The sequence below is a fragment of the Gorilla gorilla genome, chromosome 12, assembly GCF_029281585.2.
Source record: "Gorilla gorilla gorilla isolate KB3781 chromosome 12, NHGRI_mGorGor1-v2.1_pri, whole genome shotgun sequence".
Classification (NCBI taxonomy): Eukaryota; Metazoa; Chordata; class Mammalia; order Primates; family Hominidae; genus Gorilla; species Gorilla gorilla.
Window position 1 is genome coordinate 122,991,610 of NC_073236.2, and position 15,460 is coordinate 123,007,069.

The window sequence follows — 15,460 nt, forward strand, 5'->3', positions numbered from 1 at the left end:
GATGAGACATCTGAGGCCCACAGTCTTGTAGATAATACATGAGAAATCCTAGACTGGAAGCAGAATATCCTAGTTATTAATCTGGTGTTCTTTTTAAAAATTATGGTTTGATTAAAAGTTATCAAAATATTTCCCCTGAGCATTAAATACTTTAAAAATTTCAGCCAGGCTGTGTTATACCTATGGTTAATACCAAAGTGATGCTTTGATTTGATTTGCATATTCCTTAAAATATTTATACTCATTATATTGAAGACATTCTATTTTATTCTGCATTTTAAATTTACACAAATTACAATATAAGTTTGTCCTGAAACCATTGTTTTTACCTTTGGTGGAAGCAACAAAGTTTTGGCTTGTCTTAAAATAATATTCTATCTGGATAAGTGTGGTATTTTCTGTACTCTGTACCTTTTCAAAATATTGAACATTGTTTGCCGAGCAGCATAATTGGTGGAATTATGAAAAGAAACAGGATAAGCATGATGTTCTCCTTTTTCCCTTTTTTGAGAGATTTAAACTATAGCCATAAGTTGAGCTATAGATTAGAATTTAAGTGTGAGAGTGCCCAGTCAAAGAAAATAGATGCCTAAGAAAATAGATAAAATGAATAAATAAATAATATTTTATTTATACTGAGTATATTCTAAGTATGGGATTTTAGCCTTATACTGACTGTGTCCAATATAGTTAAAAGCACGATTAAACTTTTGAAAATTCATCAGAGTAAATTATCATTATAAACAGCCCTATAGTGTCTTCTAGCTCACTGCTTGAAATAGGCCAGTTGTTACCAAACTGATTAATCTACAGTTTATTAACATAATTTCTTCAGAAAATACCCCCAATGAGTTCTGACTCAACATTGTACCCTCAAGTTTTATTGAGACTTTGATATAAAAAATAAATATATAGAAAAACCTCCACCATCTACCACTAAGTGATTGTGATGATGCTTATCTACTATATACACAAGCTCAGAGTAAAATTCTTGTAGAATTTGAGCTAGGGAAAAAATTATCTTCTTATAAACTGATATGTGATGTTTATACATTCAATGTAACTAAAACATTTACGTCTTCTTGTTTTGGATTTATCATTTGCAAGCAATAGAAACCAAATCTGGCCCACTTAAGCAAATGGAATATTTAACTTAAAATAACAACAGAAAGACTGGCTCTTTAAAGACATGAATTTATTTGGGAATAAGTAGAGGATTATAATCTGGAATATATGTATGTTATGACAAATCATAGGCATATTTGAAGAGGTTGAGTGAGGAAGACTTTTAAAAGGCAAAAACAGAGGCCTGTGTAAGTTTTGAAACAAAACATTATTGGTTCCAGGGGTCTGTTGTAGAAGTTGATGTTAACTCATTGGTGGAAACAGTTGTTAAGCAAATGTTTTTGTGAGGACAGCTTATCTGAAACGTAGTCTTGAGGAATTTTCATGAAATCTTCTTATGGACATGAGTAGGACAAGTAAGATGAGCAGGACATGTAGGACATGCAGATTATTTTTTGTGGTGGGGGGTTTAGAAAGTCCTTGTGATGGTACTTATCTTGAACGCATGTATATAATGAGATCCTGTTCTCTTCTGTATATGACCTCCCAGCTTCGCTTTGTTTGGGGTTTGACATAAGTGACTTTATTTTGGCAATGAAGACTTGCAGAAAAGGCAAGCTATGGAAGGAAATAACACAAAAGGCTCCATGAGTCCTTTGTGAGAATTGTCCTGAGAATTGGTAGCTCTCAATTCCAAGAGTTATCAATTCCTTCCAAAGGTGAAAGGAAATGGCATCTTGCTTCAGTTCCCACTTATGACACCAAATTAGATCAACCTAATATAAAAAAAAAAAACAAGAGAAGGAATGGCTCTCTAAGAAATAAACTTATTCAGGAATAACCATGGGTTTATAATCCATAGTACACATGCTATGATTAATCACAGTGAAATCTGGAGACGCCTGGAAATAGGGAAACTTTTAAAGGCAAAAAGAAGTCTACATAAGCTGTTGTGAAAAAAACGTCATTGGTCACAGGGGCCTGTTGCAGAAGCTGGTATTAACTCATTGGTGGAAAGAGCTGTTTGCTAGGCAGGGTGTTCTTGTGAAGGCAGTTTATCTCTTAATGCTACAGTCTTGAGGAATTTTTTGTGCTGAGTCCTGTGTCAGACACACATACAGAATGAGCAGGGCATGCAAAGAGTGTGCAAATTTCTTGTGGGTGTTTAGTCATTCCTTGTGATAGTGCTTACCTCAGACATGTGTGCATGAGATTGTCTCCTTCATGACCTCCTGTATTAGTGTGTTCTTATGCTGCTATAAAGACATGCCCAAGACTGGGTAATTTGTAAAGGAAAGAGGTTTAATTGACTCACAGTTCCACATGGCTGGGGAGGCCTCGGGAAACTCACAATCATGACGGAAGGGGAAACAAACATGTCCTTTTTCACAAAGGGGGAAAAAAACCGTTATAAAACCATCAGATCTCATGAGAACTCACTCACTATCATGAGAACGGCAAGGGAGAACCACCACCATGATCTAATCACCGCCCACAAGGTCCCTCCCCCAATTACAATTAGAATTACAATTCAAGATGGGATTTTGGGTGGAGACACAACCATACCATATCACCTTTCATATCTCATTTGCTTTCAGTCTAATGTAAATGACTCCCTCTTGGCATCGGCAGCTTTCACTGAGTATACTGGAATGTCAGATTGAGTGTATTCAGACCTTATCAGAGGCAGAAACCAATGCCTATTTGAAACAACAACAATGATAGCATAGCAGTCAATAGTTTGATCAGGACACTGAAAGTGAAATAATTACATTCTAATATTTATTTTGTGTTGTGGACATTTACTCAGAATTCAGACTTTCAAGAGAGAGTGTTTGTTTGGCTGAGTTTAGGCATTAGGCTTGCCCCCACTGTAGCCAGAGAGAAGCATTTGATCACTTGGACCCACATAGTGAAATGTTGGCACATAGATTTACTTTCCCACTGAGACATCACACAAGGAGAGAGGAATTATTTGCCAAAATCAAATCAGGGGGCTATTTGAGAGGGAGGAGTAAAGACTTGAGCTGTCAAAATGTGATGAGAGTCCTCTGTGCCCAACTCTATTCTATCTGCTAGATATACAGGAAGGAAAAAGTGCTTGACTTCATAGAGCTTACAGTCCTAAATAAATTACCAAAAAGAAAATATATATCAAATGAAGTGAGTGTTATAAAAAGAGAAATACAGGTTGCTAGAGAAGAGGTCCTAACCCAGTTGATGAGAACCACATTGTTACTTCCTTTTTTCTGGCTTGCACATGATTGAAAAAAAAAAATGATTTGCTAATTGTGTTTCTTGTTACCGTTGTTTCTTAGTACCCTCCTCATCTCCTTCTTCTAGTTTCTCATTTTGCATATGTGTAATTCTGTTTTAATTAACCTTCGTTTATGTGCACAAAGTGTATATTCACATGCTTTGGGATAGAAACAAATATAACATCTGCCATTTATTGAACACACACTACTCACTAGGACCTAGAGACACAATATAATCCTAAGGCAAATGTTATTATTCATAACTTCTATGTGAGAAATGACACAGGGTTGCTTAGAGGTAATGAATATCAAAATCTGGATCTCAAACCAAATCCTTAAGTGGGAGAATAGCATGTTATAAAATAATACACATAAAACTATAGCAAATATGTTTTGACTTTTATTACAGAAATGGGAAAATCATTTTTAAAACTCCAATAAATAATACAGGTAAAAAAATAAGCATATCCAGGATTATGATAACACAATTGTCTTCTAAGATATTTCTCTTATAGCTATGACTGGGATTTAAAAGCATGGACCGAAGTTCAGAAGACTAGGGTTCCCATTTCAACATCACCGTTTCTCACCTTTATGGCCATAGGGAAGTCACTTAAACCTATTTGAACATTGGTTTTTTATCTACAACATACAGACACTATTTTGTTAATTTTGGATGTTACAGAAATGCACTTATGTTTACTATTTTCATTTTTCTACAGGGAGTAGAAACATGTGTATTATAAATCTTCCCAGTATTTCTTCCTGTTTTTCACAGTTTAGAGATGTGATTGTTTATTTCAGTGACTTAGCAAAAAGATAAAATAATTCTCATTGAAATATGGGAATCACTTCACAGCTCCACTTCAGTGAAACTGGGGTTTTCTCTCCAGGCTGTGAAGTTTTGCACCATTTCTTCTGTAATTCACTGCTGACTTGGACAGCGGGCCTATTTTTCAGTGGGAGTTAACAAGCGCCTTTCCCAAGGAAGCATTTACTGGAAGGGGAATCACGTCTCTCACATTTTACTCTCCCTGGTAATCTTTTTAGTTAGCCTTGTCTCAACATTCGTGGAGGGTTTCTGGGTGCAATGGGACTATTTTCATTCTCACTTTTTGAAAAAATAATTTAAATCCTTTGCTTTCCAAACTGCAGTGGCTGTGGGATTTTTCTGTAGGGAACTTAAGTGAGAAATAGTTTTGTGATTCAATGGGCCTGTGCAATGAATTCATGGAGTTATGAAGTGATAAACCACCTTGAGAATGAGCAGAAGGGGAAAAGTGCTGTTCAACAAGAAATATGCCCTGAGTAAAGATCAAGAATCAAAGTCTCTAGTTCTCTTAACCATCTCAACAATCCTTCCCTCAATATTTTCCCCTCTCCACTTCCTTCCTCTCTCTTAATAGATACGTTACTTTTTGACATATGACACCAAAACTCCTTAATCAAGCTCACATATTAATAGGGTAAATTGTACCAAGAATCTAATGGACACCTAATCACAGTTCCCTTGACTTTCCCCTACATGAATCTTATTCAGATAATTTCCTTCATCTGGAAGGTAATTTTACAAATATTAGATAATCAACTAGTGAATTTTAGATATAATAATACCTTGAATGGAGAAACACTTTCCCTCTTTCTCATTTCCTTCCTTATTTCTTTTCTTCTTCCTCCTCTCTTTCTTCTCCTCAGAATAATCTAACATCAAGGCATAAGATAGATATGGATTAACAGAAGTAAGGGGAATGGGAATATTGCCTCAGCCATAATGGGTAGATGGGTTACAAGCAATTGTAGTCAATACAGGTAGGATGTTGATGCTTATTTAAAGTATGGGTTTTATTATTTTGAAAATTCAAATGACACTAAAAGTATGGTCACTTGTACAAGAAAAACAAACAGTAATGGGATGAAATTGCTCATAATGACAATTAAAACTAGATCATGCAAACTTGAAGAAAAATCTAAATGCAAGTAAATATATTACAGTTAAAAATTAATAGTACAATTGAACTGACCCCTCTTCTCAGAAAAAAACTTTGACACTGCCTCCAGAAGGTTAGTTTCAGAATTAACTTAGAAGTGAACTTGATGTCAAAGGAGAAATCTTATGTCATGTGCCATAGATACGGCTCAATCTATCACAGATGAAAAAGAACTAGGAAAGCTGAAAGCAACCATCAGGAGCTGCTGAAACAGGAAACTTGTTTACTGCAAAAAAACACTTGAGCAACTGGATGAGGATCTAAAGCTAAACCAGTTGGACAAATATCTATGTATCAAAATTTGGTAATTTCATTGGGCTTGTTTATTTTATTTTTAATAACATAAATTTGCAAAAGAATAATATGTATTTGAAATCAAAACAATCAGTTAAAATAAATTTAACTTTTAACAACATTTATAAGTTTGGTTTCATTTAGGAGGGCAAGTCTGGGATAGACAAAATTGTGACAGTGATAAAGTGGCCCCCTGTGTGGTCAGAAAGCACAGCATCATTCAGGTAAACCTCTCACCTCTGAGAGTCCGAGATTGGCTATTGGTATTGTAGGGTTCAAGAACAATACCATATTTTGAGAAAACGACATCTCCATTAATTAATTTATAACAAAATAGGAACAGATTTTGAAAGCTAGCTCTGCAGCAATACACACTGGCTCCGCTGAGAAAGCTATTTGTGAGATTTCCTGAGCTGAGTGTTTTTTTGTTTCTTAATTGTAAAATTATTTTAAAATGGTAAAATAGGTTAATTCATTTTTAATTTTAGTAATGGAGGGGAGTGGTTCATAAAAATATTTTGGGTTTTTTTTTTCAAGCTTGAACACTTTTTTTTTTTTTTTTTGAGACGGAGTCTCGCTCTGTCACCCAGGGCTGGAGTGCAGTGGCGTGATCTCAGCTCACAGCCAGCTCCGCCTTCCGGGTTCATGCCATTCTCTTGCCTCAGCCTCCCGAGTAGCTGGGGCTACAGGTGCCCGCCACCATGCCCGGCTAATTTTTTTGTATTTTTAGTAGAGACGGGATTTCACCGTGTTAGCCAGGATGGTCTCAATCTCCTGACCTCGTGATCCACCTGCCTCGGCCTCCCAAAGTGCTGGGATTACAGGAGTGAGCCACCACGTCCGGCCTGGACCCTCTTAGTTTATAATTTTAAAGCAAAACTGTGGGCGATTTTGCTGTGCATTAAAAGAGAATTGCTATAAAGATGATATCTGGGACTTAGCTGGAGAAACTTGATTGTTAGGGCCCTTGGTGCTTAGAAAAATTTATTTATATGTGATTCAAATTAGGGTATTAATTATAAACATGAAAGTGATTCAGTGAAATCTCTTCACTAAAAAAGTATTTTGATAAACATTTTCTTGCTGTTGTAGGAGGAAACTGGTTCTTTGATTAAAAAAAATTAGCACAGCTATATCGCAACAGATTTGACTTCAATAAAAAAATACACTCATTGAAATTTCCATCCAAGATGTGTGAAAACCTTGCATCATGATGCCTCTTTGGCAGCACTAAGATCTTCACTTCTCATGAATTATGGGGGCAATACAATAAAATGTTGCTGTTGTATGAACACACGTATGCCAGCTTAAGTTTATGAATTATTTAGAATAAATACATTTCCTAATTATAAATCTGATGTATGTTTTCTTCTCTCTTTGTAATTCAGTATCATCCTACCAGTAACTCACAAAATATGTATTACATTTTTATTCCAAATAGTTAGCCTAAATAAATCCATAGTAAAAAGCCTATAAAGTTATATAGCAAATGATTAACTTTGGATGTAGGGATTATGGAAAATTGAATTTTTACTTTCTGGAATTTCACATTTGAAATTTATTGACAAGGATATGTCAAATTTATGGTGAAATTTTAAGCTTAAAATATTTATTGGAATATATTTTAAATTTTTTAAATTTCGGTGATTTTTAAAGTTAAACATGAATAAAAAGGCATAATAGCAAAGATGCTGCAAGTTTAAACAAGGTTACTTTAAGGTGTTCCCTCTGGCTCTGGAGCTATTTGTTCCATTCAGTTTATTCTGTCTTTGAGGAAATTTTATTGCATATTTTGAGAATACAGTCAGCCTGTGTATCCACTAGTCAAAAATATTTTTTTAAAAAGAAGAATGGATGGCTGCTTCTGCAGTGAACATGTACAGACTTTATTTCTTGTCATTATCCCTTGAACAATACAGTATAACAATTATTTACCTTGCATTTACATTGTATTAGGTATTAGTAATCTGGAGATGATTTAAAGTATACAGGAGTTACAAACAATCCAATTGCACTCTTATTTAAAATGTACAATCAAGTTATTATTGACTATAGTCATCCTGTTAAGCTATCACTATATCAAAACATGTAATGTACCCCATATATATGTATATATATATACACATATAAATACATACTATGTACCCACAAAAATTAAAAATAATAAAATTAATTAGAAATAAAGTCTATGAGAGGATGTGCATAGGTTATATGCAAATACTACACCATTTTATATTAGTGATTTGAGCATCTACAGACTTTGGTATCTGGAGGGTGAAGAGGGGCGTCCTGGAATAAATGTACCACAGATATTAAGGATCAACTGTATTTTATTTTGTTTTATTTTATTTTTGCCTTTCAATGATTGTAAAAGTTTACATTTTTTTAATTTTATTATTATTATACTTTGTTTTAATACATCATGCTGACTTTAATTAAAAATGTATTAGAAGCGTATATGACATATTGCAGGATGGGTATGGTCAATTTGTATCAGCACAAAAAAATCTAGTTAACTTTCCTAACTTCCTCTGTATTGCCTTTTTACATTTTCTGACACCCATTGAGTCCATACCCAATCCACATCACTCCCTTACTCCTTTTTAGGGATAATTGTTCTCATTACTGTTGTCATTCAACACATTTCTGGCTTTTAACCTTCATCTTTTCAATTCGTCTTACTTCTAGTAAACTCTGTCTCAAATTGAAAAGCTTTCCATTCTTCAGAGACTGCTAGAGAAGCATGACTTTGCCTTATCTGTCCCTTGGAAATAATCAAAGGGAAATTTCATAAAATCTTCTCGCACAGGCAATCAACAACTATATGGATTACCATGCATTTAATTTAATATCTAATATTACCCTGCTCCAGCACTGTATTCTATGAGAGGGATAAAAGAAATGAAATACACATTAATTTATTTGCATTAAAGACAACTATATATCCCCCAATATCTGCTGTTCCCTTCTTTTTTGGTAATAGAATTTGCATATTTTATCTGTGTATATGGCCATCTAGAATACAGACTACATTGCTAGCTTCCTTTGAATTTAGGTATGTCTGTATGACTAAGTTACGGCCAAAATGATGTAAGGGGAAATGATCTGTCCAACTCTTTCTGCTGGCTTTAATGTGGATGGGGTAGCCATCCTTGATGAAGAGGTCACTGTGGGAATGGCAGTCACATGGCAGAGCCATAAGCTTGAAGGATTAGGGTCCTTAATACAATGCAGCACTAATGTAGCTGTATTAGGGTTCTATTAGGATACGTGTATTATAGGTATATAAAGGGGAGTTTGTTAAGTATTAACTTACATGATCACAAGGTCCCACAATAGGCTGTCTGCAAGCTGAGGAGCAAGGAGAGCTAGTCTGAGTCCCAAAACTGAAGACTCAGCCCACTAACTCAAATGTTAATCTCTTTTGGCAACACCCTACAGACACACCCAGAATCAACATTGCATCCTTCAGTCCAATCAAGTGGACACTCAATATTAACCATCACAAGTCCACCCCTTGTTAACTTGAACCCATACACATCTCCTGAGATCATACATAATCTTCAAATAAAGACAATAATAAGTCATAATTATGCCTAACATAATACAACTATTCATCGTACAACTGGAAAAGCACCAATCCCCAACCCAAATACTATTACATAAAGTTAACAATACTTAAATGCTGATGTGAAGTCAATAAATCTCATGTCACATGGTAACAGAAAAGAAAATAAAATGAAGATATTTTCTTCATTTGTACAATGTATACATGCACAAACATGTTTTTTAAAAAGGAAGGAGGAAATACTCATGAAAATAACAATCCTCCTTGCTGCAGCTGGTCATGTGGTCATAGCTGGTATTTATGACTACCTTCTACCACCCATTCTGTATTCCCTTTGCCTTCAGCAAGCACCTCAGCAGGTCGTGGCTTTTTTTCTGGTAGAGTGACTCAAATTTTCATTCCTGAAGGGTCTGGGTCATTTGTAGTCCTGCCTGTATTGGGCTGTTGTAGTTTCCCATTGACCTTAATCACAGGACATGGTAATACTAAGAGATGCCCTACTGGATCTCCTGCATTCCATGCATACCCTTCCTCACCCAGTCCTGGAGAAGTAGACTGATTTCATCTTGATAGTCCATGTCAATCACCCCAGCTAACCTTTTAACTCCATTCTTAGCCTGTTACTTAAAGGTAGAAGCCCAAAATGTCCAGGTGGCAATCTTAACTCCCAGTTTGGTGGAATTGTTATTGTGTCTCCTGGTGGCAGCATTGCTCCCTCTGGAATGAAAACCTCTAGGCCAGCAGAACATAATGTCGCGAGAACAGAAAGCAACAATTTTGCTAGTGAATCACTAGGGGTGATGGTGAGTGACGCCCCTTCTACTTCTACCCTTTGATTCCTGGACCCATGAATTCTGACTATGGGAGAAATAGTACCATATATTAGACGCTGATTCAGAGCATACACGGCCTTCTGGAGAACTTCGCCCCAGCCCTGCAATGTATTGTCACCTGGTTAGCATTGTAATTGTGACTTCAAAAGGCCATTCCACCATTCTATCAATCCAGCTGCTTCAGGATGATGGGGAACATGGTAAGACCAGTGAATTCCATGAGCATGAGCCTACTGCCACACTTCTTTAGCTCTAAAGTGAGTGCCTTGGTCACAGGCAATGCTGTGTGGAATACCATGACAATGGATAAGGCATTCTGTGAGTTCACAGATAGTAGTCTTAGCAGAAGCATTGTGTGCAGGATAGGCAAACCCATATCTGGAGTAAGTGTCTATATTCCAGTGAGGACAAACCTCTGTCTTTTCCTTGATGGAAGAGCTCCAATGTAATCCACCTGCCACCAGGTAGCTGGCTGATCACCCTGATGAACGGTGATATATCAAGGGCTGAGTGTTGGTCTCTGCTGCTGGCAAATTGGGCACTCAGCAGTGGCAATGGCCATAGCCAGGTCAGCCTTGGTGAGTGAAAGTCCATGCCTAACCTCCATTCCTGCCACCTTGGCCACTTTGTTCATGGGCCCATTGGGCAATGACAGGGATGGCTAGGGAAAGAGGCTGAGTGGTATCCACAGAATAAGTCATCCTATCCACTTTATTATTAAATTCCACCTCCACTGAGGTCACCCGCTGGTGAGCACTCACATGGAATACAAATATCTTCACAGTTTTTGAACACTCAAAGAGGTCCATCCACATACTTCTTCCCCAAATTTCTTTGTCACCAATTTTCCAATCATGCTTCTTCCAAGTCCCCAACTGTCCAGCCAAGCCACTGGCTATAGCCCATGAATCAGTATATAATCACACATCTCACCATATCTCCCTCCACGTAAAGTGCACAACCATGTTCATTGCTTGAAGTTCTGCCCACTGGGAAGATTTACCTTCAGTGCTGTCCTTCAGGGATGTCCTAGAAAGGGGCTGTAGTGCTGCAGCTGTCCACTTTCGGGTGCTTCCTGAATATCATGCAAAACCATCTGTGAACCAGTCCCTAGTCTTCTCTTCCTCTGTCAACTGATCATAGAGAACTCCCCATGAGGCCATCAGTGCAGGTTTTGGGAGAGAAGGCAGGGTGGCAGGAGTGGAGACCATGGGCATTTGAGTCACTTCCTCATGTAACTTACTTGTGCCTTCAGGGCCTGCTCCAGCCCAATCACATATATGCCACTTCCATTTGATGATGGAATGCTGTTGTGCATGACCCACTTTATGGCAAGATGGGTCAGAAAGCACCCAGTTTATGATAGGCAGTTCAGGTCTCACGGTGACTTGATGATCCACAGTCAAACGTTCAGTTTCCACCAAAGCCCAGTAACAGGCCAAGATCTGTCTCTCAAAAGGAGAGTAGTATCTGCAGAAGGTGGCATGGCCTTGCTCCAAAATCCTAGAGGCCTCTGCTGTGATTCACCTATGGGAGCTTGCCAAAGGCTCCAACAACATGTCTATCTGCCACTGATACCTCAAGCACCATTGGATCTGCTATGTTATATGGCCCAAATGGCAGAGCAGCTTGCACAGCAGCCTGGACCTGTTGCAGAGCCTTCTCCTGTTCTGGGCCCCACTCAAAATTGACAGTCTCTCGGGTCACTAGATAAATGGGCTAGAGTAGCACACCCAAATGAGGAATGTGTTGCCTCCAAAATCCAAATAGGTGCACTAGGCATTGTGCCTCTTTCTTGGTTGTAGGAGAGGCCAAATGCAGCACCTTATCCTTTATCTTAGAAGGAATATCTCGATAGGTCCCACACCACTGGACCTGTAGAAATTTTACTGAGATGGAATTTCCCTGAATTTCAGTCACATTTATTTCCCATTCTCTGGCACTCAAATGTCTCACCAAGTCCAGTGTGTTTGCTACTCCTTGGTCCACTGGATCCAATCAGCATAATGTCATCAATATAATGGGCCAGTGTGATATCTTGCAGAAGCGAAAAGCAATCAAGTTCTCTCCGAATAAGATTATGACACAAAGCCACAAAGTTGATATATCCCTGAAGTAGGACAGTAAAAGCCTATTGCTGGCCTTGCCAGCTGAAGGCAAATTTCTTCTGTTGGGCCTTGTGGACACGAATAGAGAAAAAGGCTTTTGTCAAGTCAATGGCTGCATACCAGGTACCATGAGATGTGTTAATATGCTCAAGCAATGAAACCACATCTGGTACAGCAGCTGCAATTGGAGTCACCACTTTGTTAAGCTTACGATAATCCACTGTCATTCTCCAAGATCCATCTGTCTTCTGCACAGGCCTAATAGGAGAGTTGAATGGAGATGTGGTGGGAATCACCACCCCTGTGTCTTTCAAATCCTGGATGCTGGCACTAATTTCCATAATCCTATTTTTCTAGGTAGAGGCAGCTCTAATGGCTTCCATTTGGCCTTTTCCACCATAATAGCTCTCACCCTGCAAGTCAGAGAACCAATGTGAGGGTTCTGCCTGCCGCTAAGTATGTCTATGCTAATTATGCATTCTGGCACTGGGGAAATTACTACAGGATGAGTCTGGGGACCTGCTGGACCCACTGTAAGTCAGACCTGAGCTAAAACCCCATTAATTATCTTACCTCCATAAACCTCTACTTTAACTGGAGGACCATAATGACATTTGGGGTCCCCTGGAATCAATGTCCGCTCAGAGCCAGTGTCCAGTAGTCCAGAAATGTCTGATCATTTCCCTTTCTCCAGTGCACAGTTACCCTGGTAAAAGGCTGGATGTCTCCTTGGGGAAAGAAGAGAGAAAGATTCACTGCATAAATTTTCGATAATGTAGTGGGGTCCTTCCTCAAGTATAAGTAGTCTTTGTAGTACTTATATAGATAATTAAAATTCTGTCTTGTTTAGACCACAACTACTTTTTGGTTTACTCTCACCCATATCCAAACTTAATCCTTAAAGAGTTACTGATATGGTTTGGCTCTGTGTTCCGTCCCAAATCTCATCTCGAACTATAATTCCCAAGTGTCGAGAGAGGGACCCAGTGGGAGGTGATTGGATCATGGGGGTGGTTTCCCCCATGCTGTTCTCATGATAGTGAGTAAGTTGTCATGAGAGCTGATGGTTTTATAAGGGGATCTTCCCACTTGGCTCTCCCTTTTCTGCTGCCTTGTGAAGAAGGTGTCTGCTTCCCCTTCTGCCATGATTTTAAGTTTCCTGAGGCCTCCCCAGCCATGTGGAGCTGTGAGTCAATTAAACCTTTTTCCTTTGTAAATTACTCAGTCTGGGTACATCTTCATAGTAGTGTGAAAATGGACTAATACAGCCATCAAAAATAGTTTACGTAAAATTTGTTAGAAAACAAGGCATAGCTAAACATTTCAGGTGCAATTTTTTATGCTTATATTTCTTCACCAACACCTTAAATGAAAGCATTTGCTAAAGCAATGTTTTTCATTCTTTGTTACTTTTCCAGTACTTTCCTTTGAGAACTACAGCTACAACTACAATTTTGGTGCCCTTTAATCCCCAATCTATTATTTCCATCCTATTATCTGGGTGATAGTTTCTGTAAAAATATTACTCTTTCCTTCAGTGAGTTTCATCCTTCAGCACCATATGATATACTAGATAGCACTGGGGTAGAGTTAGATCAAACAGAATGAGATTTCAACCTCTAACTATATAATGATAATAGGCTATTTACTTTCTCTCTTTTATATTATCAATTACTCTACCTTCATGACAGAATTTGTATAAGCATTAAATGAGATGATGTAAACCATAGAGTTTTGCAAAATATGTAGCTTTTTCTATTTTCTCATAGCATGCTATGTAGCACTGTGCAATTATAAGAGTTGTATATGCCCTACTCTTTTTATCCTCTGCTCCAATATTTACTAAAAATATTATAAAGCATTTGACACTTACAAATAAAATTATAAATTTATTATATATGTAAGCTGTGAAAGAAAGTGATTTTAAAAAAACCTTTAAACAGATCACTATCTAAAGACTTTACCAAAATTCTAGAAACCACCTCTGTATTTCTTCTGTATCGTATTTTCTAGCTTGCCTTTTTCCAGAGGAAATACTTACTGTAAATTTTGTGTTTATCATTTTAAACTGTCTTTATGTTTCAAATAGTTTTATTATTTGTGTACTTATGTCGAAATATATTGTTTCATTTTATTTTGAACTTTATATAAATGTAATCATTATATGTGTTTTTCTCTTTGTTTTTTTCTGAGCAATATGTTTCTAAATTTCACCATGTTGAATATTATTCAGCCATAAAAAAGAATGAAATCATGTCTTCTGCGGCAACATGAATGGAACTGGAGGGCATTAAGAGAAACAATTCAGAAACAGAAAATCAAATACTATATGTTCTCACTTATAAATAATGTGTACACATGGTCATAAAATGGGGCATAATTGACATTGCAGACTCCAAAGGGTGGGAGAGTGGGAGGTGAATGAGGCATTAAAAATTACTTAATGGGTATAATGTACATTATTCAAATGATGGCTACACTAAAAGATCAGACTTCAGCAGCATGCAATATATCCATGTAAAAAAAAATACACTTGCACCCCCTTAAATTCATATAAATAAAAATAAAAACAAAATATGTAAAATAAAATAAATTCATCCATGTTATGGTTGTGGTATGTGAACAACATAGGCTTGAACTGTGCAGGTGCACTTACAAGCAGATTTTCTCTTGCCTCTACAACCCCTGAGACAACAAGACCAATGCCTCCTCTTCCTCCTCCTCAGCCCACTCTACATGAAAAAAATGAGGATGAAGACCTTTATAATGATACACTTCAACTTAATGAATAGTAAACATTTTTTTCTTCTTATGATTCTCTTAATAACATTTTCTTTTTTTCTGTAGCTTATCTTCTTATAACAATACTATGTATACTATATTAATCATACAAGAAATGTGTTAATTGACTGGTTATGCTATTAGTAACTTTCAACCAACTTAAGCCTATGAGTAGATAAGTTTTGGGGAAGTAAAAGTTTATACCTGGATTTTTGACTGTGTAGGGCATCAGTGCCCCTAAACCCTGTGTTGTTCAAGGGGGAACCATCCATTTATTCATCTATTTGAGGCTATTTGGGTAATCTCTAGGGCTATGTTGCTGCTGTTGGTTTTTTTTCTGTTTTGTTTTGCTATCTTGAGACAATCTGCTATGAATATTCTTATACACAGATCCTAGTGCACATGTACAGGAGTTTTCTAGGACATCTAACTAACAGAATTGCTGTGCTGAAAGTAATTGCTTTCCGAAGTGACCTGCGCACCTTTATGAACCTTTGAGCCATGTAAATGAGTGTTCCTAAGTGAGCAATCAAACACTAGATTTACAGACTTCTCAATTTCAACC